Source organism: Bos javanicus, chromosome 13 (assembly GCF_032452875.1).
Source record: "Bos javanicus breed banteng chromosome 13, ARS-OSU_banteng_1.0, whole genome shotgun sequence".
Classification (NCBI taxonomy): domain Eukaryota; kingdom Metazoa; phylum Chordata; class Mammalia; order Artiodactyla; family Bovidae; genus Bos; species Bos javanicus.
In genome coordinates this window covers 39,408,088-39,434,108 of record NC_083880.1, presented here as the reverse complement: position 1 = coordinate 39,434,108, position 26,021 = coordinate 39,408,088, and the positions used below count along the sequence as shown (strand labels likewise).

General features: G+C 46.2%; 1 protein-coding gene across 3 annotated transcripts in view; it reads right to left on the bottom strand.

The window, feature by feature from the left end:
- Window positions 1–25,257, bottom strand: part of RIN2 (Ras and Rab interactor 2) — a 213,988-nt gene extending 188,731 nt beyond the window's left edge. For 2 of the 3 annotated variants that reach the window (XM_061435526.1, XM_061435525.1), the window contains exon 1: window positions 24,826–25,060. The gene's annotated coding sequence lies outside the window, so the exon portion shown is untranslated. Of the gene's footprint in view, window positions 1–24,825; window positions 25,061–25,169 lie in introns of those variants that run through there. The other variant, XM_061435527.1, reaches the window with a different exon arrangement.
- Window positions 25,258–26,021: the final 764 nt, after the last annotated feature.

Here is a 26,021-nt window from a genome sequence, read left to right as displayed (position 1 = left end):
TCTGGGCTATTAATGTCCTCTTTAAAAATCTTCCAAAACAAAACTACTGAAAAAGGCGCTAGTAGTAAAGAACCCACCTGCCAATGCAGGAGATGTAAGATATACGGACTCGATCCCTGGGTTGAGAAGATCCCCTGGAGAAGGGAATGACAACCCACTCCAGTATTCTCTCCTGCAAAATTCCATGGACAGAGGAGTCTGGTGGGCTGTAGTCCATAGCACCGCAGAGTCAGACGTGACAGAGCAACAGACACACACCCACCCATATACAAGGGATTAGGCTAGTTACTCCTCCTCTCCTTTCTTCTGACATTCTACTCATTCTGGATATCCATCACTGCATAACAAATCACACAAGACTTGGTGGCTGAAAACAACCAGCATTTTATTATCTGGTTTCCGAGGGTCTGGAATTCAGGTAGGGCTCATCCCCTAAGGTAATACAGTGTTATTTCTGCCACATTCTACTGGTTACAAGTGAGACTCAAACCTGCTGCTGCTGCTGCTAAGTCGCTTCAGTCGTGTCCAACTCTGTGTGAACCCATAGACGGCAGCCAACCAGGCTCCCCTGTCCCTGGGATTCCCCAGGCAAGAACACTGGAGTGGGTTGCCATTTCCTTCTCCAATGCATGAAAGTGAAAAGTGAAAGTGAAGTCGCTCAGTCGTGTCCGACTCCCAGCGACCCCGTGGACTGCAGCCTACCAGGCTCCTCCATCCATGGGATTTTCCAGGCAAGAGTACTGGAGTGGGGTGCCATTGCCTTCTCCAGACTCAAACCTAGCCAGATGCAAAGGGAAGAGAGTAGAGGTCACCCCTGAATGGGGTGGGAGGACAAAGAAAACAGGCACAGTGGTGATGGTGGCGTGTCTGTCTTTAGAGAAATACAGTGTCCCCCAGCCTAGAGTTAGCTTGTACAGCAGATGTCTCATTTAAGGAAGCCACGGACAGTCTTGTTTTCTAGGTAAATCAGACAAAGCATTTCTAAGCTGTTTGTAACACAGAGGAGGGGAAGGAAGCATCAAATCTGTGGTTTGTTTTTTTTTTTAGCCCATATGCAACTTTAATTTAAGCTCCAATACTGTGGTCACCTGATACGAAGAGCTGACTCATTAGAAAAGACCCTTATGCTGGGAAAGATTGAAGGCAGGAAGAGAAGGGGATGACAGAGGATGAGATGGTTGGATGGCATTACCGACTCAATGGATATAAGTTTTAGTAAACTCCTGGAGATGGTGAAGGACAGGGAAGTCTGGCGTGCTGCAGTCCATGAGGTCACAAAGAGTCGGACACAACTGAGCAACTGAACAACAACAGCAGCAAATGCAACTTTAAAGAATATAACACTTGGAAAGCACTTTGTGAACTATAAAATACAGCCGAACTTGTGGTCGCTCAAAGCAATTTGGAAACGTCTCTGAAGTTCTGTATCTCTGAAATTCTGACATATTATCAATGGAGATGACACTCTCTTTGGCAAGTTTTATCTACTTAACAAATACCACTTGAGCCACCCTAGGAAAGCGTTTGGGTAATTCTTAGAGTCCTTTTTAAATAGAGAACTTGGAAAGTAAAAACCATCACCAAGACTAGCCTTTTAAACTGTTTCTCCTTGGAAGAGGCAGTAAGTACAGCTGTGGGCAAGGAATATTTGCCTTGGGCTGCGGTTTAGGAAAGAAAGTACAGCAAAGTAGGAGCCAGGTGACCGGTCACTCTGCTCCCTCTGGAAGGGATGGTCCCATGGACATCCCAACACAAGTCCATTCATGGAAGCTGAAGTTTATTTCTTCTAGGTTCAGCCAACTCTCATTTCACATCTTCCTGGGTTTTGTCCATTTTAGCTCTGATTTTTAAAAATATCTTCGATTCAAGGTTGACATATATAAACATATATGTGACAAATCTATATGTATGACAGCCTTGAGTCAAGAATTTATAAAAAGAAAATGCTTATCTCAGGATATTTAATAATGTTGGAAGGCTGTTTGCTATTATCTTCTGTTTTGGGGTTTGTAGATGTGTTTATGGAGAAGGAAATGGCAACCCACTCCAGTATTCTTGCCTGGAGAAGCCCGTGGACAGAGGAGCCTGGCAGGCTACAGTCTAAGGGGTCGCAAGAGTCGAACACAACTTGGCGACTAAACCACCACCACCAGGTGTGTTTAGAGAGGGGTGAACATTTATCCCCTGAAGTGTTTTGATTCCCAAACTGTTTTCTTCTGATTGCAGCTCTGCGCGTGCATTGCCTGCCACGTTCTGTTCTTTTTGTAATGAATTTTCTTTCCTGGACCAGCAGTGAGCAGATACAGACAAGGGCCTCGGGTGGCTAACGAGGTTTCTCGAGTCCCATGCGCCCTCTGCTGTTGACTTGGTGAAGTGCACTTTCTTTACTGCAGAGAGCGCTTCTGGGCGAGGGGGATTCTGCTATTACAATACTCTTCTTTTTTTTTAAATCTCTGCAGGACTCCTCCAATTTTACCCCATCGTTGTACTTGCTACATATTATCTACAAGAGGCAATGACCTTTCAGGGTTCCCTTCCTTCTGTTTTGAAGCCTTGGGTCCCACATGCATTCCAGTATTTCCACCCAGGACAGGTCTAGGGGTGATGTTGTCTGGTTTGGGTCACCCCACACTCCCTAGAGTCCTGTCCTTTGCTCCAGATTTTCTCTGCTGTCTCTGCCCAGTGCTCCTGACAGGGATGGGCTCAGAGACGCCTGGCTGGACTTGGGTGTTTATCTCATTACTCACAGGAAGTCCTCCCCCAGTTTCAAACCCCACTTACTAACTCTGTGACTTGGGACAAGCTCTCTTAACTTCTCAGAGCCTGTGTTTACTTGCCTGTAAAATGGAATCAAGGCACTGCTCTCACAACACTGTTCAGGGTCCCTGAATGGAGTGATGTCCATAAAGTTTCCAGCACGGTGGGACCTGTTTTTCTTTTAATCACAGCCTTTTCAAAAATTCTCATCAGAAAAACTCTATTCAACTCAGACTTTTTTTTTTTTTTTAAATCATAACCACCCTTGGAAAAAACAAAAAATGACATCTAGGAGCAAAACTATTTCTTTTCATTCCCTGAATCCAGCTCCTCTGGGATCACTGTTATTCTCAGACTTTTTAAATGTAACATTGTCCTCTGTGATTTCAAGAGCAAAAGGAGCAAGATGATGCTGTTTGGTTTTCTGCATTTTTGAAAAAACTAGAAAAAGATCAGTTTGAAATTAAAGTAGCCAACAGACCAGAAGCAACAAACTTTCAAAACAAAATACCAAATGGCCAAAAAAAAGTCAGTCTTAAAAGTACAATTTACAAAATTGCATATCTCATAAAAACAAAAACATGAAATGCCTTTCCTTCTAGATTAGACTGTTTTCTCTCCAGAAAGAGGAGGAAAAAAGCAACCAATGATGTGAGATTAAAATAAAACATAAGTGTTATCCATCCAGCAACGGGCTTCCCAGGTGGCTCAGTGGTAAAGAATCTGCCTGCCAATGCAGGAGCCTCAAGTTCAAACCCTGGATCCAGAAGATCCTGGGGAGGAGGAAATGGCAACCCACTCCAGTATTCTCACCTGAGAAATTCTGTAGACAGAGGAGCCTGGTGGGCTATAGTCCACGGAGTCACAAGGAATCAGACATGATTGAGCAACTGAGTGCGCGCACACACACACACACCAGAAACATCTAAAGAAATGGCCCACAGGGCATCAAATGTGGAGTGTGTGAGTTGTAAAAACTTGGGCACATAAGTTAACTTCTCTAGGACTCAGTTTCCCCTTCTGAAAGTTAGGTGCTATGAGTCAACAATTTGGGGGTCTTTTGTTATCTGAAGTTCTTTGTCTATATAAATGCTCACAAAATTTAATTCACCATCTTGTCTGAATACCAATACTGCACCTGTTTTACAACACCTCTCGGGGAAGCACGTTCATGTAGATAAGCCACAAATTTGTAAATGCCCGGGGCAGTAATACCCCTTGCATTTCTAAAGTTGTCTCTTTAGGAAATAAAGTCTCAAAGGAGACTTCATTTTTCCTCCCCCCAAAATAAAAATCTACTCAGCAACATCTCAGAGACATGATTTTTTTCTTTTCATTGAAAATATAGCTTCTATAGTATTATTTGCCTTTCTGGGAATTTCATTCGATTTGGAGGAAAATAATACCCCATAAGACTGGATTGTAGCACATGTCACTTGTAATCAGAGATTCCAAGCCTCCCAATATTCAATTATGTTTTTGTCTGTTTTTAAGGGTGAAATCTGACTTTAAAAAAAAAGTAAAAGCCTAGGGATGTCACAAAGCAAGGCTTTGCTCTTCCTGAGCATTTTCTTTGTTTATTCACAGAAGTCTTAAGTCCATGTGGAATGACAACTGCACCAGAGCCATGAAAGATTTCATGTGAATAGGAAATCCCCCATCACAAAGAAGGTTGATTTTCAGCTGGACACAAATGCAAAGTTAGAGAAAAATATTGGCAAATGTTCCTGCTTAAGTCAAGATGCTGCAGTTTCATATCTGCTGCTGCTGCTGCTAAGTCATTTCAGTCGTGTCCGACTCTGTGCAACCCCATAGACAGCAGCCCACTAGTCTCCCCCATCCCTGGGATTCTCCAGACAAGAACACTGGAGTGGGTTGCCATTTCCTTCTCCAATGCATGAAAGTGAAAAGTGAAAGTGAAGTCGCTCAGTCGTGTTCAACTCTTCTCGACCCCATGGACTGCAGCCTACCAGGCTCCTCCGTCCATGGGATTTTTCCAGGCAAGAGGACTGGAGTGGGGTGCCATCTAGCCGACAATTTATAAAAGCCTCTTTAATCCCTATAGTGTCATTTTAAGGTAACTGGAATGCAAGATTTAAAATTTCATGTGCAGAAGAAAAAAACGTGTGAAGACAGCAGAGCTCAGGTTTCAAACCACCTTTTCCTTGGTGACACTGGGCTACCGCACCCTGGCTCTGCACTGGGGCAGAGACCCAGCAGACAGGCGAGCAGCAAGCCAAGGCAGCAGGCGCCAGGCGAGGTGGGAATGGGGAGGAGTTCCCTGGGCTTCGAAGGGAAGCAGGTGTGTGAACCTGGCCACCAGTGTGGGGGTCAGCCCCACTTCTGCAGGTATAGCTCAGTTAGAGCTCAGTTAGAGCTCCCTTTGTCATCAGTGTCCTTCCCTGACCAGCTTCAACAGGATTTCCACAGCCTCTGCCGGCATCCTCAGTCCTTTTATAGGCTCTGCATGCAAACAGAATGAATAAACAAAAAAACCCCAAACCCTCTGCCATTCATGATGGAGAAATGAGGATTAAAAAGCACTCTCCTCTTGTTTCTAAGATCAGAATTAAAGGTGCCCATTTTCATCACTTCTATTCAACACAGTATTGGAAGCCCTAATCAAAGCAACCAGCCAAGGAAAAAAATAAAAGGTATCCACTGGAAAGAAAAGAGTAATCTCTGTTCAGAGATCACATAATCGTATATTAGATAATCCTGAATATTCTGCAAACAATTAGAACAAAGAAAGAATCCAGCAAAGTTGCAGTGTACAAAGTCAACACACAAAAATCAGTTGTGTTTCTATACCTTTAAAATGAATACAAAAAGTAAATTAAGAAAATAATTCCACTTACAATCACATTAAAAAGAATATAATATGTAGGAAAAAATTTAAATGTTGCCAAGGGGGCAAAAGACATACTCTAAAAACTAGAAAATGTTGCTGAAAGAAATTAAGACGCAAATAAAGAGGAAGACATCCAGTGTTTATGGACTAGGAGACTTCATATTGTTAAGACAGCAATACTAACCAGATGAAATGCAATCCCTAAGAAAATACCAATGCCAATTTTTTGCAAAAATTGAAAAATTCATCCTAGAATTCATATAGAATCTCCAGAAACCCTGAATAGCCAAAACAACCTTGAAAAAGAAGAACAAAGTTGGAAGACTCACACTTCTTGATTCCAAAACTTACTATAAAGCTACAGAAATGAAAACAATGTGGTACTGGCATAAAGACAGATGTGAAGGACAACAGATTAGGATGGAAAGCACCCAAATAAACCCATGCGTATATGGTGAAATACTTTTCAATGTGGGTGCCACGATGGTTCAATGAGGAGAGGCCTTATAACAAAGATCTTTGACTTTCCTAGCACAAAGACTCAGTGCTAGGAAAACTGGATATCCACACGCCAAAGAATGCAGTTGGCCCCTTAACTGATACCATATACAAAAATTAAAACAGGCCAAAGACTGAAGTGTAAAAGCTAAAATTATGAAACTCTTGGAAGAAAATATAGGAGAAAAACTTCAAGATATTGAGTCTGGCAGTGATTTCTTGGTATGACACCAAAAGCACAGACAACAGGAAAAAAAAGAGATAAATTGGACTATATCAAAATTAGAAACATGTGTGCCCAAAAGGACACACGCAATTAAGTGAAAAAGCAACCCACAGAAGGGGAGAAAATATTTACACAGCATGTGTCTGATAAAGGATTAATATCCAGAATACAGAGAGAACTTCTACAACTCAATAACAAAAACAAACAACTAGGGTTAAAAATGGCAAAAGGCTTGAGTAAATATTTCTCCAAAGAAGATGTACAAGTGGCTAACAAGCAAATAAAAAGATGCTCCATGTAACTAACCATTAGAGAAAGGCAAATCAAAACCACGAAGAGACACTATGTCATCTATTAGAATGACTATTATCTCCCCTGCCCCAAAAAACCCCACAAAAAAAACAAAATAACAAGTGTTAGCAAAGATGTGGAAAAACTGGAACCCTTGTGAACTCTTGGTGGGAATGCAAAATGGTGCAGCTGCTATGGAAAACAGTATGGCAGTTCCTCAAGAAATTAAAGAATTACCATAGAATTACCATATTATCTACGGTAATAGAGTATCTATGGTAATAGAATTACCATATTATCTATGGTAATAGAATATCTATGGTAACAGAATTACCATATTATCTAGCAACTCCACTTCTGGGTATACACCCCTAAAACCTGAAGACAAATGAACATGCATTTTCATAGATGCATTATTTACAACAGTCAAGACGCAGAAGCAACCCAAGTGTCCACTGACAGATGAACGGATAAACAAAATACGGTATTACATACAATGGACTAAATTCAGCCTTTAAAAAGTAGGAAATTCTGACACATGCTACAGTATGGCTGAACTTGGAGGACATCATGCTAAGTGAAATAAGCCAGTATTTCACGTGGTAAGTACACAGTGGTATTCATGCAATATGACGTAGGCTGATAAAACAAATGCTGTAGTATCCCACTTATACGCAGTACCTAGAGTTGTTAAAATCAGAGACAGAAAGTAGAATGGTGAATGCCAGGTGCTGGAGTTACGGTGTATTGGGTTTTTCAGTTTAGAAAGATGTGGAGAGTTCTGTGGATGGATGGTGGTGATGGCTGTACAAAAATCTGAATGTACTTAATGCTGCTGAACCGTGCCCTTAAAATGGTTAGGATGGTAAATTCTGTTATATATACTGGAGTGGGTAGCCTTTCCCTTCTCCAGGGGATCTTCCCAGCCCAGGGATCAAACCCAGGTTTCCCACATTGCAGGTGGAATCTTTACCAGCTGAGCCACCAGGGATACTGGATTGGGTAGCCTATCCTTTCTCCAGCAGATCTTCCTAACCCAGGAATCGAACTGGGGTCTCCTGAATTGAAGGCGGATTCTTTACCAACTGAGCTATAAGGGAAGCCAAAATTCTGTTATATTTCACAACTAAAAGAGAAGGAAAAAGCTATAACCAGTTTGTTAGCTGAAATTCTTTTTGTTAATTAAAGATGAGAATTTGGCGGTCCAGCAACAACCCAGCCTTACAAATAAAAATAGAAGACAGGTAAAGGCAGGGTTGGGCGGGGCTGGAGCAGTGCACCTCGGCCCTCAGCCCACGACTGCCTCCCTTCACTCCCTTTCCTATTTCATCAACTCGCTGCAAAAAAATTAATGATAGCCTTTAGGGCACAGAAAGGATGCAGGCTTGAGGATACCTAGGAAACTGTTTAATGAACAATAAACATCACAAAAATATTTGTGTATTTCTATTTCAGAGGAAATTGTGCAACCAGATTTCCTGAGTATTTTTCTACAGCCATGGGGAGGGGGAGGATCAGACAATGGTGGTGGGGGGGGGGTGGGTCAGGGGTCACAGGCTCCTGGAGGCACTGAGTCCCACACCCACCCACACCCTCCATCATGAGACAGAAAGTTCCTCAGCCTGCTGACTCTTGAGAATCAGGCTCTGTCCATGGATGGCACCTGGGGCCATGCTGTCCAGCCCTGATTAGGTTGACCTTGAGCAGGTCAGGTCACTGGTGCGGTCCAAGCCTCCATCTTCCCCATGTCAAACAGGTATAAGAAGACTACCCATCTTTAGGACTGGCAGGAGCAGATCTGATAAGACATCACATGGACTGTGCAGACTCAGTAAAGGTCAGTTCTCACCAGGACTCCCAGGATGGTCAGCCCTCAGGATTCTATCGACAGGCTCCTGCCAAAATCAAGTGGTTTCTTCAGTCTCAATGGAGAAGTCTCCAGCCTTTCTCCATCAGACTCGGAAACCCTGAACCCTGTGTTAGAGGGCGCCACATGTGAAAGTCCTGAGTCCCAACTGCCCAAGGGGCTCTGTCTGCCGGGAAGACAAGCAGCTAAGAGAAATGAACCAGCATCATCCCTTGAGCTGAAACATTTTCAGCCTATGCACATCCTCTCATATACTTTATTTTTTACTGCACTTTGATGCGGCACATGGAGGCTTCTGGGATCTTAGTTCCCTGACCAGGCATCAAACCTGTACCTCCTGCATTGGAAGGCAGATTCCCAACCACTGGACTGCCAAGGAAGTCCCCCGTCCCATATACTTTCAGTCATCTCCAGGCTACTTATGATGGCTAATACAAGGGAAACAGTTGTGAATACAAGGCAAATGCTACAAAACAGTTGCTGTGTGCTAAGTCGCTTCAGTTGTGTCCAGCTCTTTACGATCCCATGGACTGTAGCCTGCCAGGCTCCTCTGTCCATGGGACTTTCCAGGCAAGAATACCAGAGTGGGCTGCCATTTCCTTCTCCAGGGGATCTTTCCCACCCAGAGATTGAACCCAAACCTCTCACGTCTTCTGCGTAAGCACTGGCAGGCAGGTTCTTCCCAGGCGCCACCTGGGAAGCCCAAATAGTTGCTGGTACAGCAAATTCAAGTTTTTGTTTGGGGGGAGTTTCTGGAATTTTTTTTTTTTAATGTTTTCTATCCGCAATTGGTTAAATCCACAAATGCAGAACCAGCAGATAGAGGGCAACAATAACATCCTCCCCCTCACAAGATATGAAGATGACCTGGACTGGGGCGATGGCCAGGAAGACTCAGAGAAACACAAAATGGGTACCACACCGGTTCATTTCAGGGCCTGAGCCATGGGACTCAACAGCACTTTGAAAGAATGCAAGGGTTTCACTCCCATCTAACCTCTTTTCTAGGATAGGAATGCTTTTCTCCGGGCACTTCCAATTCCTTTACACGCCACGGTGGCAGCAGACCCGGGGCGGGGGGGGGGGGGGGGGGCGGAGGGGGAGGTGGGTAATGGCTTTTTCCGTCTAAATATTCCTCTCCATCTTCTGCAATCTTGGGCTTCTTGATCTTTTCCCCACTCCTCTACTTGAAAAAATATCGCTTTTATCACATGTTGCTCCAAGAAAAATACAATGTGCCCAGAGCACATTCCTGTCTGACTTCCTCTGGAAACACAAGTCAGGGTTGATTCCACTCACGGCGAGTGTTCTCACCCATCTTCTTGAACAATCCCAAGGCTCTCTCCCAGCTCAGTGCTCTCTTCAGTGCCTGGCTCAGGGGGGCAGGGAGGGAGGGGCAAGGGATGCTGGAGCCTGTTCAGATGCAAGATGAGTTCAGAAACCTGAGTTCTGCCTGCACCAGTCTTCTGGGGGAAAAGAAGAGTAGAGATCTGCAGAGATCCCCAACTCCTGCCCCGGCAAGACAGTAGTGGTTCCACGGGACAGAACCCCAGGGTTCCAACAAAGGAACTGCCAAGGTCATGGTGTTGATCAGGGGGAAAGCAAGGGCAGGTCCATGAGTTTTGTACAAAGCTAAATTTTTATATTTTTAATAGGCTGTGATCAGCATCACTGCACTATTTAGGGATCTGAAAGTTTTACTACTCATTTCCCCAGTCAAGTCATTTGGTCTCTACCTATCCTGAGTCAGCAGAATGAGAAGCAGGTGGTTCATTAAGGGTCAGCCTCTCCAGGGACCCAGCACCATGGCAATCGCTGAAACCACGGTGGTGGTTTAATGGCCAGCACATCTCCAAACCAGCAGTCAAGACAGCAGTCTGCCTGTCATTTCTTTAACACTTCTCCTCCCATTCTCAGCTTCCATCCACTGCTGGGAGGGTGCTGAGAACTCCCTACCCTAAGAATGAGGCAGGAGGGCAGGAGAGAGCCGATTCCTATCGGGCACTTTGACCACAGAGTAACCACTCACCACTGAGAATACCCGACTCCACTTCTGACCATGTGAGCTGGTCACACTTCCTGCTCATTTGATCAGTTTCCAACTTTACATCCTGCTATGGGTTGAATGATACCCCCGCAGAAAGATCAGTGAGAGACCTGATCCCCAACACCACACTGAACGGGCCCTTTATTTAGAAATAGGGTCCATGCAGATTTCATCAGGTTAAGATGAGGTCTTTGCTGCTGCTGCTAAGTCGCTTCAGTCGTGTCCGACTCTGTGCGACCCCACAGACAGCAGCCCACCAGGCTCCCCCATCCCTGGGATTCTCCAGGCAAGAACATTGGAGTGGGTTGCCATTTCCTTCTCCAATGCATGAAAGTGAAAAGTGAAAGTGAAGTCGCTCAGTCGTGTCCGACTCCTAGCGACCCCATGGACTGCAGCCTACCAGGCTCCTCTGCCCATGGGATTTTCCAGGCGAGAGTACTGGAGTGGGGTGCCATCGCCTTCTCCGATGGTCCCTAATCCAATATGACTGGGGTCCTTATAAAAAAGGGAAATGTGAACACACACATGCAAAGAGAGGGCCATGTGCAGACCCGGAGAAAGGACTCTGTGGGAGGGTGGGAGCGGAGACTGGAGCCCTGTGTCTGCAGGCTGAGAACTGCCCGAGGCCACCCGAAGGCAGGAGAGGAATCCAGACTGTACCGTCCTTGGCACCTTCAGAGGGAGTCACGGCAGCCCCCAGAAATCTAATATATCTCAGTATTTTCACTAAAAGATGCTCTGGAGATGTGATAGGATGCTGCTAAGCGCATAGGTCCTGGCATTTGACAGACCTTTGTATTTTGGCTTCCCCACTTTTGTGCTGTGTGACCACACACGTTACTGAACCTTTCTGTGCCTTGGGTCTATGATCTGAAAAAAGAGGGAAAATAAAACCACTTGCTGTGTCCCACAGGGACAATACATGAAGCAACCATCTCATGCATTGAGATGAAGTAAGGCGTTCGGTGACCCTGGCTGGTGTGACCGTCAGTTGGGATCTTGAAGCCCTTGTCAGTGGAAGCTCATATCTCCTGTAGCCCATGGCGTGCTCCATGGTCACACAACCCTGCATTCAGGAAGGCCTCACTCTTGGTTTAATGCTCTGCTGACACCTTCTTGAAATTAATAATTTTCGACCAGGGGCCCCCATTTTCATTTTGCCTAAGTGAAGTCACTCAGTCATGTCCGACTCTTTGCAACCCCATGGACTGTAGCCTACCAGGCTCCTCTGTCCGTGGGATTTTTCATTTTGCCATTTTCATTTTGCCTGGAGCCTCGCAAATTATGTACTGGTCCTGCCTGGCCCCTCCAGTCACACACGTGGGTTGAAAGCTTAAGGTCCCTGGTGTGTGCAGGAGAGCATCTTCTTTAGAAGTGAAGCAACTCTTCAGGGTTGGGAGCCTTTATTAGCTTTAAGCATCTTTATCCCTCAGCCCATTGCTCAAGTCTTTCTGGAGGCTACATTCAAATATCCCAATGTCTTTCAGTTAAGTTCAGTCACTCAGTCATGTCTGACTCTTTGCAGCCCCATGGACTGCAGCATGCCAGGCTTCCCTGTCCATCACCAACTCCTGGATCTTACTAAAACTCATGTCCATCGAGTTGGTGATGCCATCCAACCATCTCACCCTCTGTCATCCCCTTCTCCTGCCTTCAATCTTTCCAAGCATCAGGGTCTTTTGAAATGAGTCAGCTCTTCACATCAGGTGGCCAAAGTATTAGAGTTTCAGCTTCAGCATCCATCCTTCCAATGAATATTCAGGGTTGCTTTCCTTTAGGGTGGCCTGGTTGGACCTCCTTGCAGTCCAAGGGACTCTCAAGAGTCTTCTCCAACACCACAGCTCAAAAGCATCAATTGCTTCAGTGTTCAGCTTTCTTTATATTCCAACTCTCAGATCCATACGTGACTACTGGAAAAACCATAGCTTTGACTAGATGGACCTTTGTTGGCAAAGTAATGTTTTATAATATGCTGTCTTTTTAATATGCTGTCTAGGTTGGTCATAGCTTTTCTTCTAAGGAGTAAGTGTCTTTTAATTTCATGGCTGCAGTCACCATCTGCAGTGATTTTTGGAGCCCAAGAAAGTCAAGTCTCTCACTGTTTCTATTGTTTCCCCATCTATTTGCCACGAAGTCATGATATTAGTTTTCTGAATGTTGAGTTTTAAGCCAACTTTTTCACTCTCCTCTTTCACTTTCATCAAGAGGCTTTTTAGTTCTTCTTCACTTTCTGCCATAAAGGTGGTATCATCTGCATATCTAAAGTTATTGATCTTTCTCCCGGCAATCTTGATTCCAGCTTGTGCTTCATCCAGCCCAGCATCTGGCATGATGTACTCTGTATATAAGTTAAATAAACAGGGTGATAATATACAGCCTTGACGCACTCCTTTTCCTATTTGGAACCAGCCTGTTGTGCCATGTCCAGTTCTAACTGTTGCTTCTTGATTTGCATACAGATTTCTCAGGAGGCAGGTCAGGTGGTCTGGTATTCCCATCTCTTGAAGAATTTTCCACAGTTTGTTGTGATTCACAAAGTCAAAGGCTTTGGTGTAGTCAATAAAGCAGAAGTAGGTGTTTTCTGGAACTCTCTTGCTTTTTTGATGATCCAATGACTTTAATCTCTAAATCTGAGCACTATATGCACTTAAGGAAAAAAACCTCTCCTGCAGAAACTTGTTCCAGGTTTGAGGAAAAGAATGAAGAGAAAGCGTTTTCATGGCTCATGTTCTTCCTAACTTCATGGCCTGAGCCCCAGCGCCCTGGGCTGGGGCTGCTGAGAGAGGGGTGGCTCCTACAGAAACTGGCAGGCTGCCTCACAACAGGCAAGCTTTTATTTTTAGCTCAAAGGGATATTTGGCCTCTTTAGTCACTGTGCCCAAGCCTTCAAGAATCTTCATGCCTTAACTGTTTAAGTCAACAAAGTTGTATTAAGTACCTGCTAGAGACGATGTCGGAGAAGGCAATGGCGACCCACTCCAGTACTTTTGCCTAGAAAATCCCATGGATGGAGGAGCCTGGTAGGCTGCAGTCCATGGGGTTGCTAGAGTCAGACACGACTGAGCGACTTCACTTTCACTTTTCACTTTCATGCACTGGAGAAGGAAATGGCAACCCACTCCAGTGTTCTTGCCTGGAGAATCCCAGGGATGGGGAAGCCTGGTGGGCTGCCATCTATGGAGTCGCACAGAGTCGGACACGACTGAAGTGACTTAACAGCAGCAGCAGAGACGATGTGGAGAAAAGGGAGCCCTCCTATACTGCTGGTGAGAACGTGAATTGGTGCAAGCCCTATGGAGAACAGTATGGAGATTTCTCAAAAAACTAAAAATAAGAACTATTATTATGTCCCACTCCTGGACATATACTCAGAGAAAAAATGTAATTCAAAAAGACACATGTACCCCAAAGTTCTTTGCAGCATATTTATAATAGCCAGGACATGGAAGCAATCTAAATGTCCACCAACAGATGAATGGATAAAGATGTGGTATATATACACAGTGGAATATTACTCAATCATAAAAAGGAATGAAATTGGGTCATCTGTAGAGATGTAGTTGGACCTAGAGTCTATCATACAGAGTTAAGTAAGTCAGAAAGAGAAAAATAAATATCATATATTAGTGAATATGTCTGGAATCTAGAAAAAATGGTACAGTTCAGTTCAGTTGCTCAGTCATGTCTGACTCTGAAACCCCATGAACCGCAGCATGCCAGGCCTCCCTGTTCATCGCCAACTCCAAGAGTTTATCTAAACTCATGTCCACTGAGTCAGTGGACATCCAACCATCTCATCCTCTGTCATCCCCTTCTCCTCCTGTCTTCAATCTTTCCCAGCATCAGGGTCTTTTCAAATGAGTCAGCTCTTTGCATCAGGTGGCCAAAGTACTGGAGTTCCAGCTTCAACATCAGTCCTTCTAATTAACACCCAGGACTAATCTCCTTTAGGATGGACTGGTTGGATCTCTTCGCAGTCCAAGGGACTCTCAAGAGTCTTCTCCAACATCACAGGTCAAAAGCATCAATTCTTCTGTGCTCAGCTTTCTTTATAGTCCAACTCTCACATCCATACATGACCACTGGAAAAACCATAGCCTTGACTAGATGGACCTTTGTTGACAAAGTAATGCCTCTGCTTTTTAATAAGCTGTCTAGGCTGGTCATAACTTTCCTTCCAAGGAGTAACTGTCTTCTAATTTCATGGCTACAATCACCATTTGCAGTGATTTTGGAGCCCCCCAAAATAAAGTCAGCCACTGTTTATACTGTTTCCCCATCTATTTGCCATGAAGTGATGGGACCGGATGCCATGATCTTCATTTTCTGAATGTTGAGCTTTAAGCCAACCTTTTCACTCTCCTCTTTCACTTTCATCAAGAGGCTCTTTAGTTCTTCTTCACTTTCTGCCATAAGGGTTGTGTCATCTGCATATCTAAAGTTACTGATATTTCTCACAGAAATCTTGATTCCAGCTTGTGCTTCTTCCAGTTCAGCATTTCTCATGATGTATTCTGCATATAAGTTAAATAAACAGGGTGACAATATACAGCCTTGATGTACTCCTTTTCCTATTTGGAACCAGTCTGTTGTTCCATGTCCAGTTCTAACTGTTGCTTCCTGACCTGCATACAGGTTTCTCAAGAGGCAGGTCAGATGGTTTGGTATTCCCATCTCTTTCAGAATTTGCCACAGTTTGTTGTGATCCACACAATGAAAGGCTTTGGCATAGTCAATAAAGCAGAAATAGATGTTTTTCTGGAACTCTCTCGCTTTTTCGATGACCCAGAGGATGTTGGCAATTAGATCTCTGGTTCCTCTGCCTTTTCTAAAATCAGCTTGAACATCTGCAAGTTCATAGTTCATAGTATGGCTTGGTGAATTTTAAGCATCACTTTACTAGCGTGTGAGATGAGTGCAATTGTGTGGTAGTTTGAGCATTCTTTGGCATTGCCTTTCTTTGGGATTGGAATGAAAACTGACCTTTTCCAGTCCTGTGGAAGTTTTCCAAATTTGCTGGCATATTGAGTGCATCACTTTCACAGCATCATCTTTTAGGCTTTGAAATAGCTCAACTGGAATTCCATCACCTCCACTAGCTTTGTTTGTAGTGATGCTTCCTAAGGTCCACTTGACTTCACATTCCAGGATGTCTGGCTCTAGGTGAGTGATCACACCATCGTGATTATCTGGGTGGTGAAGATCTTTCTTGTACAGTTCTTCTGTGTATTCTTGCCACCTCTTCTTAATATCTTCTGCTTCTGTTAGGTCCATACCATTTCTGTCCTTTATTGAGCCCATCTTTGCATGAAATGGTCCCTTGATATCTCTAATTTTCTTGAAGAGATCTCTAGTCTTTCCCATTCTATTGTTTTCCTTTATTTCTTTGCGAGGATCGCTGAGAAAGGCTTTCTCATCTCTCCTTGCTATTCTTTGGAACTCTGCATTCAAATGGGAATATCTTTCCTTTTCTCATTTGCTTTTCGCTTCTCTTCTTTTCACAGCTATTTGCAAGGCCTCCTCAGACAGCCACTTTGCTTTTTTGCATTTTTTTTTGGGGGGGGATGGTCTTGATCCCTGTCTCCTGTACAATGTCACAAACCTCTGTCCATAGTTCATCAGGCACTCTATCAGATCTAGTCCCTTAAATCTATCCCTCACTTCCAGTGTATAATCATAAGGGATTTGATTTAGGTCATATATGAATGGTCTAGTGGTTTTCCCCACTTTCTTCAATTAAATCTGAATTTGGCAATAAGGAGTTCATGATCTGAGCCACAGTCAACTCCAGGTCTTGTTTTTGCTGACTGTATAGAGCTTCTCCATCTTTGGCTGCAAAGAATATAATCAATCTGATTTCAGTATTGACCATCTGGTGATGTCCATGTGTAGAGTCTTCTCTTGTGTTGTTGGAAGAGGGTGTTTGCTATGACCAGTGCGTTCTCTAAGCAAAACTCTGTTAGCCTTTGCCCTGCTTCATCCCGTATTCCAAGGCCAAATTTGCCTGTTACTCCAGGTGTTTCTTGACTTCCTACTTTTGCAAAAAATGGTACAGATGATCTTATTTGAGAAACAGAAATGGAGATACAGACATAGAAAACACACCAAGGAGGAAAGGGGTGGGGTGGGTGGGATGAATGGAGAGGTTGGGATCGACGCAGATACGCTACTAGGTATAAAACACATAATGAATGAGAACCTACAGAGTAGCACAGGGAATGCTACTCAGTGCTCTGTGTTGATCTAAATGGGAAGGAAATTCAAAAAAGGGGGCGTATATAAACATACAGTTGATTCACTTTGCTGTACAGCAGAAACACAACACTGTAAAGCAACTATACTCCAATAATTTTTTTTTAATTATCTGCTGTAGATACGCCAGTGCTACTCTGGCAAAAACCAGACAAGCCCGTAACTTTCCCAGTGCATCTCAGATGCAGACAGGTACTGAGAAGAGAGACTGATAAATGGAGCAGGAGCCCTTGAGATCAACAGCTATGAACCCTTGACATGCTTGTGGTTTTCCAGCCTGTCCACCTCCTGGGGCAGACATAGACCAGGGGATGGGTTCACACAGGGGAGTCCCCTGAGAGAGACGACAACAGAATTCAGGTTTATGCCAAAGAAGGGCTATTACCCTAGACCCCAAAATCCAAGCTGGGAAGGAGGCAGGTGAGGATGTGACATGAACGAGGTGCAGGGACCTGATGGCAGGGCCAGTGGATTGTAGAGCAGGGCAGGGGCTGAGCCAAAGCAACTCTACATGAAAAACAAGGCTTCACATCTCATCATCGAGACAGAGGACAAGGTGGTTTGAGTCCCCTCACCAACGGCCACTGGTAAACTCGTCTGTTGAATGTTAAATTCTTCTGAAAATGCTTTACCTGTTACAGTATTTTGCCCCTGCTTCTGTGCTGGGTTTTCATACGGTGTATAAATACGCTTAGATTGTTTTGTATCTTGGTCCATTTTCCCAGCACTCACTAAAAAAAAGTTTCCTCAAAGGTAGTTTTGTTAAATTGAATAACACACAAGTATACAGCTGTATAAGAACCTTTAGTTCAGTCAACCTTCAACAACTACGCTGCCGTTTATTGATTTTTGTCTCTGTTTCTAGAATGATGTTTCATTTATAAAAGCATCAGAACCTCTGAGAACACAGTCTTGGTTTTCAAGTGAGGCTCTTTTTCTCTCTCCAGAAGAACTGAGTACAGCTTCCTCTGAAGCATTCCATTTTTTTCCTCAATCATTTTCCATGGTGTGTACAGGGAATTCTTCAGTACAGTAAACACCAACTAAGGCCCAGATGTTTAAATGAACTTATGGAGAAACAATGGTGAAAAATGCTACTTTTTCATACTATTCATTTTCTTTTACCCTTAATGTTGATCATTTTTTTCTCTTGCAATTGTTATTTTAATGGTTTCTTGGTACTTACACTAAATGATAAAAATTCCGTAGGAAAGTAAGTCAGAAAGGGAAAAACAAATATCGCATATTAACGCATATATATGGAATCTAGAAGGATGGTACTCATGAACCTATTTGCAGAGCAGTCATGGAGACACAGACATAGAGAACGGACTAACGGACACGGTTTGGGGAGGAGGAAGGAGAGGGTGGGATGTACCCAGAGAGTAATATGGAAGCATACATTACCATATGAAAACTAGATGGGAATTTGCTGTATGACTCAGGAAACTCAACCCGGAGCTGGGTAACAACCTAGAGGAGTGATGGGGAGGGACGTGGGAGGGAGGTCCAAGTGAGAGCGGACATGGGTAAACCTATGGCTGATTCATGTGGATGTCTGGTAGAAACTAACACAATTAGTGAATATCGTAAAGCAATTATCCTTCAATTAAAAGTAAATAAATTTTTAAAATAGGAAAAAATAAGAAAGAGATCGATTTCCACCTTATGTCAACAGTTAAAATTAGATCTGATGATAGATCTCTTGAGATCTTAAGTCATAATGTTTAAACTCTCATCTCAGAAATATCTGTAAATGACGTGACTGACAAGGCCTTAATCTCCAAAATATACAAACAGCTCATACAACTCAACAACAACAAAAAACAAACCCAATCCAAAAATGGGCAGAAGACTTAAGCAGACATTTCTCCAAAGAAGAAATACAGATGATCAACAGGCACATGAAAAGATGTGCAACATCACTAATCATGAGGGAAATCAAAGTCAGAACCACAGTGAGGTATCACCTCACACCCGTCAGAATGGCCATCATCAAAAACAAGAGAGGTTACAAATGTTGCTGATGTGGAGAAAAGAAAACCCTTTCTGCACTATTGGTGAGAATGTAAATTGGTGCAACCACCACAGAAACCAAAATAGAGATACCTCAAAAAGTTTACACTAGAACTGCCACATGGTCAATTCCAATTCTGGATATTTATCCAAAGAAAATGAAAACAGGAACTTGAAAAGATATCTGCACCTCATGTTCACTGCAGCACTATTTACAATAGCCAAGATATAGAAAAAAAACCTAGCTGTCCATTGATGGATGAACGGATAAAGATGTGGTTCAGTTCAGTTCAGTCACTCAGTCGTGTCTGACTCTTTGCAACCCCCATAAACCGCAGCACGCCAGGCCTCCCTGTCCATCACCAATTCCCAGAGTTCACCCAAACCCAGGTCCATTGAGTCGGTGATGCCATCCAACCATCTCATCCTCTGTCATCTCCTTCTCCTCCTGCCCTCAATCTTTCCCAGCATCAGGGTCTTTTCCATTGAGTCAATGAGTCGCATCAGATGGCCAAAGTATTGGAGTTTCAGCTTCAACATCAGTCCTACCAATGAACACCCTGGACTGATCTCCTTTAGGATGGACTGGTTGGATGTCCTTGAAGTCCAGGGGACTCTCAAGAGTGTGGTACATGTATACAATAGAGCATTATCTAGCCATCATAAAGAGTGAAATCCTGCCATTTGCAAAAACATGAATGTACCTTGAAGGCATCCTACTAAATGAAATAAGTCAGATAAAGAAAGACAAACACCTTATAATCTCATTTATATGTGGAATTTTTAAAACACACACACACAGCCAAGCTCATAGAAAAAGAAGACAGATTGCTGGTTGCCAGAGTTGTAGGTGCAGGGGGTAGGGACAGGGGATGAAATGGGTAAGGGTGGTCAAAAGGTGGGTGAGGGTGGTCAAAAGGTGCAAACCTCCAGGTATAAAATAGGTAAGTCAGAGAATGCAGTGAACAGCATGCTGACTACAGTTAATAATACTGTATTGCATATTTGAAAGTTGCTAAGTCAAAGTCACTCAGTTGTGTCCAACTCTTTGCGACCCCATGAAATTCTCCAGGCCAGAATACTGAAGAGGGTAGCCTTTCCCTTCTCCAGGGGATCTTCCCAACCCAGAGATCAAACCCAGGTCTCCCACATTGCAGGTGGATTCTTTACCAGCTGAGCCACAAGGGAAGCCCAAGAATACTGGAGTGGGTTGCCATTCCCTTCTCCAGCGGATCTTTCCGACCCAGGAATCAAACCAGAGTCTCCTGCATTGCAGGTGGATTCTTTACCAATTGAGCTATCAAGGAAGTTGCTAAAATAGATTTTAAAAGTTCTCATCACATACACAAAAATTCTGTAACTGTATAGTGACAGATGTTACCTAGACGTACAGTGATCACTTCACAATATAAATACTGAATCATTAAGCTACACACATGAAACTAATATAAAGTTGTTTGTTAGAAAATAATTCACAAACTAGGGGTAGTCTGGGTCCTGGCCAGTCACAAGTTCTGAATGGTCCGACTCACCATCAATGCAGGCATTTTCTCTTCCCTTCCAGGCCCCTGGACATGGGCCTCTAGGTTCTGCCTTGACCTCATTCTACTTGTCCTGTGGCCTGTCCCTGGGTTAGTTCACTGGCCCACTCTGGTCCCCTCAGTATCCCAGTACCCCAACTCTGGCTCTTCACTGACAATTTCTATCGAGGTAACATGCAGGACTTTTAAACTCAACAGATTAGAAGTCACACTCAGTATTTCTTCCCGACTCTCTCCCTTGGCCACACATGCAGAAGGACACTCACATGCTCACTCAGGAATACCCACCCCATCTGATTGGTCCATTTTTCTCAAAACATTCCTTTCCTTGACCTCTGTGACACCATCCTATTAAATACAGATCTCTAAAGGAGCCCACATATCTTCTAGTCTTTGGAATAACCTATGAAACAAATCTGCAGACACATTTGCTCAGCACTGGAGACCTAGAAATGCCTCCATCCAAATGCAGATGGACGTTAAATTCACCCAGCCTGTCTGATCACAGTATCATCTTTTCCAGGGCTCCTCCTAGCCCACCACTCTCCTCTGAATCCCTGAAATACACACTGGAATCCTCTGTTCAGCTCCTCTCTTAAATGCAATCAAGCCTGAATAGCCAGGGGTACCAATGGGTGAAAAGTACCTAATAGATTGCAGGCAAGCTCTGATTCAAAAACAACCACCAACAATGGGTGTGTCTGAATTGGGGGCTTCTGAGGCGCTGTCTAGGGAGGCTGGGTGAGCTCTGCCTGCTTACCGCAGCCCAGGGAGCCCACTCACTAGGGCCTGTTTGCACTGCTGACCAAAGAACTCCAGGTCCCTGAGACCCGATCACACCAGGGGGTGGGATGGGGAGAGCACTGATTCATGTTAATCAGATGCATGCGTGTGCAAATGCTAAGTTACTTCAGTCGTGTCTGATTCTTTGAGATACAGGGACTGTAGCCCACCTGTCCATGGAATTCTCCAGGTAAGAATACTGGAGTGGGTTGCCATTCCCTCCTCCAGGGGATCCTTCTGACCCCACAGGGATCAAACCCATGTTTCTGATGTCTCCTGCATCGGCAGGTGGGTTCTTTACCCACCTAGCACCGCCTGGGAAGACTAATCAGATGCATAGAAGCTGGCAAGCCAACAATTCACTCTAAATTTACAAGGGGGGATTACTCTGCCTTTTAAATGTCCAGAACATATATTTTTACTCTTCTGCACACTAGTATTCCTTGAACATTGCCTAGACGTTAGGAGGTTTTGCATGAACTAAGCAATTTCCCCAAGTGGACCCCTTAAGAATGGTGGATCCGGAAGACGCTTCCTGGTTCTGGGGCCAAATGAAGTTGGCAAACATTCCATATTATGGAGTCATCCTAAAGAGTCCCGATGCACATAATAATAATGGCACTGAAAAGTCCTGCAGTGGAAAACCTGCTTAACCTTCTTATTTCTCTAAAACATTTTACCCCTGTGACTCTGTAGTAATGTCTCTGGAAAAGTGCCTCTGAACACACCACTGCGTAAATTCTGTTCTGGACATACACTTCATGGTGTGTGTGTATCTGAGTCCAGCTACCTCCAGCAAGTCAGCAGGGGTTCAGCTAAAGGAGTACTGGGCTTGAGGCTCTACTTCCAACTTTGGTGCTTTAACCTGTCCAGGCCTCTGTTTTTCTACCTACCAAACGGAATTATTAGTGTTGTTGTGACAAACAACTGTGATATTATCTGGAAACGCATTTTATAAAGCACTAGAATAATACGATTATCTGCTAAGGATATACTTATTGCTCTGCAACTCCTCCAAATGCTTTTTACAGAAGGAAACTTCTGTTCACTCTTTCAACACCCATTCACGAAGTGTTAGGCAGTAAGAACTTGGAGCTGGCTTTCACCCTTAGGAAGTTCAAAGACAGAGGTTGAGCAGGGGCCACTGAATACTGCTCAAAAGTAATTGCTTCCCAGGTGACTCAGTGGTAAAGAATCAGCCTGCCAATGCAGGAGACAAAGGATGCGCAGAAGACGAAGGTTAGAACCCTGAGTTGGAAAGAGCCCCTGCAGTAGGAAATGGCGACCGACTCCAGTATTCTTGCCTGGAGAATCCCACGGACAGAGGAGCCTGGCGAGCTACACTCCGTGGGGTTGCAGAGTCAGACAGGACTGAGCAAACATGCATGTACAATACACACCCAAGGACTTGGGGTGCCTGACCAGGGAAAGGCGGCCGGAATTCAGCTGAAACCACTAGGAATCTGGCAGTATCATCAGACCTGGATTGACACGAGGAACAGGACAGAGCCTCGTGGTGGAATGTGGGCAGTGCCTGTGCTAATTGGGCCCAACTGTGGCCGACCTCTCAGGGCTGCATACCTTCGGACAGAGGAGAAATGAGTTATCTGTCTCCTCCAAGAGGAAGGGGAGGATTTAGCTCCCCAAAGAGATATTTCTGGAGAAGAATTATGGTGGTGGCCCTTGAATTTGGAGAACCGGGAGGGGGACCTGGGGTGGGTTTGGGGGAGGGCTGCTTGGACGTTCTCTCTAAACAAGCACATACCTGCAGCCCTAGAGGGAGTCAAGCTGCTTGCATCTATTTCTGCATGGGGGGCGGGGGGGGGGGGGCGGCGGGGAGGGCTATTTTAGATCTCCTTCTTCCCTCAGAGAACATGTTTGCAGCAGGGAGAGGGTCTCCAGACAAAGGAGGTCATAGTAGCAGGGCGTTCTCCTGTCCCCAGCCTCCAAAGGCTGAGAGCAGAGTCCCCAAACCCCAAAGCTCCTGTCAACCACCAGTGTTCTTTCTGAGGTCCCAAATAGGAGCCCCCCACCGCCCCCCTCGCCCCCCTCAATCCCAGGCCACGATGCTGTAGAGGTGCCAAGGCAGGGACAATGCATGTTTGTTCTAGAGATAGAATTGGAACTGGAGGCCAAAAAGGAAATGCCCACCTCTATGTACACTCATAAAAATACTCTCGCATACTTGAACTGGGTAAAATAGTAGCAGTTCCACAGTCAAAAAACAACTTACAAGGGAAAACAATCCGAAAAAGAATGTATCTCTGTGTACAGCTGAATCACTGTGCTGTATACTTGAAACTAACACAACAGTGTAAATCAATTATATTTCATGTTTTTTTTTAGAGTCACAGTAAAAACAAAAGAACATGACTATTTATTCTGTTTAAAGCCGCACTGCCTAAACTGCAGCATGCCACTCTGCCAAGGCTCAGAAACCCCCAGGTGGGGTCTAGACAAACAGGGCGATTGGAAACACTGTTTCCACCGCACAGTGACGCAAGGTCATAACCACAACCGGTCTTGATGTAAAACGTTGACATTTTGTTCAGGGGATTTTTCACATGAAAGTTGATGGTTTTCAACAGTGCATTAAAATACTATTTTTGTTAATGACCGAGTTCCGCCAGCTGTTTGTTTTTGCTGCAATATTTACAAAGTCCTGTTGGTCGGAAGAGTGCCCTGGGGTTTCCTTACTGAAGACAGCACGTTCCTAAGAAACCCTACTGTGCCTGAAACCCTCAGGGCTGCAAGAAAATACAGCCCCCCAGCTTTCGGGTTTTTGTGGCTTTCTGTCCTGAGTTAGGAAACCCCCCTGCACCCCCCTCCACTAGAGAAGCCAGGCGCCGGTGAGGGCCCGAGGTGGGGGCGGGGTCAGCCTCTCGCCTGTATTTCTTGGCAACACATCACAGGCTTTAAAGCTGAATTCTGCAAACTCTCCGAAGTCCCGCGGCCGTCGGGGGCGAGGGGCGCGGGTGGGTAGACACTGCGCTGGTGGGACCCGAGTCCAAGGGTGGAGACCGAACCCGGAGATGGGGGGACGTGGAAGCCTCAAAGTGTGAGAGTGACCCCCTCCCTTCCGCGCAGGAACCCTGGGCTCCTCCGCCTGCCGCACCGCCATCAATCACGGCGACAGCCCCTTCGTTCCCCGGCCGGCCTCTCCCCCGCAGGAGTGGGTGAGGGGAGGAAATCTCTAGCCCGAGCGTCTGCCCCGCACACTGGCCGAGCGCACCGACCCGGTCTGCCCCGGGCTTGCGACCCCAGCTCCAGGTTGCGCGGCTCAGGGCGCACTAGACACACTGTCTGCATCCCCGCAGGTCCAACTCCATTCAAGTCCCCGCGGCCGTCCGCCGTGCGCGCGCGCACCCCGAGCCCCCGCGCCTGCAGCCGCGGTGTCCCCCTCCCCACTACCCTCCGCGCAGAGGCCCCGGGAGGATTCCCGCTGGGAAAGACCATCCTGGCCCAGTCCCGGCGCCCCTACTCCCTGGTGCCCCCTTCCCCGTGCGTCCCCACGACCCCAGAGCCGCTCGATTGCCAGGCCCCCCAGGTCTCCTCCAGAGGGGAGGAGCGTGCGAGGACTAGCACCCCGCGCCCCGAACCCTGCAAAGCCCCCGCCCGCGTGCGCCCGTTGGGGGGTCTCCAGGCGCTTGGGGTGCAGGCCCAGGGGGTGGGGTCTCCGCTGCCGCCGCCCCTTACCTCGCACAGGCCCTCCCCGCAGGTCTCGGAGAGGGGGGCTACCCGAGCCCCGCGGACCGGCGCCGGGCTGACTTGCCCCGCCCGGGAGGCGCTGTTGGCGGAGGAAGAGGAGGCAGGCGAGGGAAGGGCTTTGTGTTTGCCTCGCGTCCTCCCTCGGCTCCAGCTCGGGCCATCCCCCTCCCCCAGCCGCCCTCCCGAACTCTGGAGCGATGGGGCGGGGGAGCCGAGGGGGCGAGGAAGGCGCCTGCGCGACCCGGGTCCACCCCCGCCCTGCCCCCCCGCCCCCCACCCCCCACCCCGTACCGCCCACCCTGCGCCCCGGGACGCGCAGCCTCTACGCTCACCCCGGCAGCCGGCGCCCCGGCGGCAGGGCGGAGAGCTGCGGCAGAAAGTTGATCTAACCCGGCGCGAACCCCGCTGGCCCGGTTCCCGACCCGCCTCGGCGCCGCCGCCGCGCTTTGCTCGCTCCCCCGGGGAGAGCCAGGCTGTTGTTCCCGGAGACAAGGCCCAGCGTCCCCTTTCGATCTGCTCATCCTCCCGGCTGCATGAACACGTGCACCCCCCCCTCCACGGAACGAGCCCCACCGCCCCGCCGCAATCCCCGATCCGCCGCGCGGGCTGGGAGCCCTAGTCCCTGAAGCCCGAGTGGGGCGCGGCGCTTTGTCCCCGCTTTGAACGCGCCGGGTGCCTGCCGCGCGATGTTGTGCTCGTCTTCGCTGCATAGGGGGCCGCCTGGGATTGTTTCTGCATGAGCAGCCCAGCCCCCGGCCCGCGAGAGTGCGAGGATGTGGTTCGGCTCCGCGCTGGGAGACCTTTCTCACCCCTGGTGGGGGCGACGCGCACAGGCAGAGAGGCGAGGGGGTGCGGGCGGGTTCACCGCCCGGAACCAGGAGTGGTCTGGCGAGTCCCTGGTGAGGGGAAGTTCTCTCACTTCCCCGCTGGAGAGAAATACCTAAAGGTTACCAAAGTAGCTGGTGTCTCAAAAAAACAAAAACAAAAGAACAACTCAGAGACACCGTTTTTGGACGGAGCAGAAAAAGGAAGCCAACGGACAGAAATCTTATATTTTGTTTCCTTTCTGCCCCAGACCTTCTAAAAATCCCCAAATTTATCCTTTGTATTCAGCTAGACTCCCAGGAAGACGGAACCCACTGTGCTCGTGTTCTGTTCCAAGTCAACCATTCCAAGAATAATTG